Consider the following 2,482-nt stretch of genomic DNA (forward strand, 5'->3'; position numbering starts at 1 on the left):
TATATATATATATATTTGTAGATGGACATAATATCTTTATTTATTTTTATGTGTGTTGAGGAGTCGAACCCAGGGCCTCACACATGCGAGGCAGGCGCTCTACCACTGAGCTAGAGCCCCAGCCCAGGAGCTTTTTTTTTTTTTTTTAATGCTGAGAATTTCATTCAGAGCAGTCCTTTACCATGGGCCATTAGTTAGTTGCAGGTCATGGGGGTCTTGCTGCAGCAGAAATGTTCAAGAACTGCTTTCCTTGGTATAATAGTAAAAATGAAAGCAGAGGAAAGGGAGTCCTACTCATGCGCTTACCTACTAAGCATTTCACACATATATTTTTTTTGAATCTTTACAATAACCTTTGAAGTAAGTAGCATTGTTGCCATTTGAAGAGGCGGAGGTTGAGGGCGAAAGCAGCACAGCTCTCTACAGTTTGCATAGTACCAGGGCACACGCTTGCCCCTAGCTCCTGCATTTCACTCTAACCTATGAGGTCCCTGTTTTATGAATGAGAAAAATCAAAGCTCAGAGAATCTAAGTAATTTGCGAAAGGCCTCATATCTAATAAGTAGTAGGACATCAGGGTCCCCTTTTAACAATTATGAAAATCCTATTACTTTAAAATCTTATGTCTGTCTGTAGCTATCTATATGTTCATCAAAGGCTGAGAATTAGATGGTTATTAATTGCAAGCAGGGGTAGAATTGCAAAAATAAATAAAATAAAAAACAAACCCTAATATAATTGCTTGCTTTTTTTTTTTTTTTTCCTTGTACTGAGGATTGAACCCAAGGCTGCTTTCCCACTGAGCTACATCTCCAGCCCTTTTTGTTATTTATTTTGAGACAGGGTCTCACTAAGTTGCTCAGGGCCTTACTAAATTGCTAAGACTGGCCCTTAACATTTAATACTCCTGCCTCAGCCTCCTGGGTCACTGGGATTACAGGCATGTGCCACCACATCTAGTCAATCGTTTGCTTCTAACTACACAGAAATCTATATAGGGTCTCAGTTCTGTCAGTGCTCCTATTTCCCACACGATCAGATTATTCATTGGCAATATATGAAGTCACCCACTTAGATCCTAACTTTGTAAAGACATGTTAGTCAATGTTCCCTAAATATAACTGAGAGGTGAAACAGGTGTTTATAACCCAGACTAACCCCTTTGGTCATTCCAGCATTTATATAGACAAGGTTTTGAAAACCCCTGGAGAAAGTTGATTCCTAGGTAGGTAAGGTCACAGTGGTTTCAATAGTGAAAAACCCTGTCTTGTGACCACTCCCTCTTACTCTAAGGGAGACAGAATGTGTTTAGTCCTTCCTAAAAAAATACTATGCAGTACTTATTCTTTTTTCCTGCTGACTTATTTCCTTTTATCCTGGACCCTGTTGTTTTCTTCACTTCAAGATTAATGTTGACTTTCTCCTTTATTTTTTGAAAATTCTCTTTCAAACATTTTCTGTTTACCACCAAAACTTAATCAACTTAAAGATATTTGCAGAGTGGTATAATTAACTCAGTTCTGCTGTGGCTTTAAATGTGTCTTTACAACTAACAGTTTCCTGCTTACTCATCTTAAAAAGTTTCATCTTCATGTGGTGCATCTTCCTCTCTCCCCCTCCCCCCCATAGGCCATCCTTTCCTCCTCCTCTTTCTCTTTAAAGCAGCAGATTGCTTTACCTTCTGATTAACCTATTTTTGCAAGTGGTCACTATTTTTGAGAACTATCCAAGAACTCTAGATTAGATCATTGTGTTTGAGCAAGGCTTGGAAGGAAGGGAAATCGTGGTGATTCTGTGGCAGGGTCTTGGTAGATAACCTGCATTTCATTGACCATTTCCAGCTGTTAGACTAAACTGCAGGGCTGTTTACATTTCCAGCCCCTCCAGCACACCCAGGCTATTAATCTGTCTTGGCAGGGAAGTGGCTGGCCATTCTGATTGTTAAACTTCTAGCAGTCTCCGGAATAAGGAGTACTGAGACCTGGTAACTGTGAGAGCAAAATATTTAAACAGACAGAAATGGGAGGTGGGAAGGAAGGGAGGTGGGTGCTTGTAACTGGAAAAAGGCAGACCAGAACCTTGACAGTTTAAATGTAACTGTTCAACAAAGGAAGTAGATTTGGAGGTTTATCTGCAAGGGGTTTGCAACTCCACCCTGTCATGCAGGAGAATGATAAGCAGGTTGAGTGGAGGGTGGGATTGGAAAAATGAATCCTTGTGAAATAGTTTTTAAATAGGGGCCGATTTAGGGCGTCCATGTTTACTCAGGAAAGGATCCAGTAGTAGCATTAACTGAAAAAGAAAAGTTATGAGGAAGGGGCCTAATGGTTCTGAGGAAATAACTCCAAAAATCCCCCATAGCTTGAAAAGATATTTGTGTGGACCTTGAGAACATATAGAAAGAAAGGGAGCGGGTAACCCAGATAAGGTGTGTTCTCGGTTTACCAACTCTAGGCCAAGTTCCCATCGCCTGGATCCACAC

This window comes from Marmota marmota, unplaced genomic scaffold (assembly GCF_001458135.2).
Source record: "Marmota marmota marmota unplaced genomic scaffold, marMar, whole genome shotgun sequence".
Classification (NCBI taxonomy): domain Eukaryota; kingdom Metazoa; phylum Chordata; class Mammalia; order Rodentia; family Sciuridae; genus Marmota; species Marmota marmota.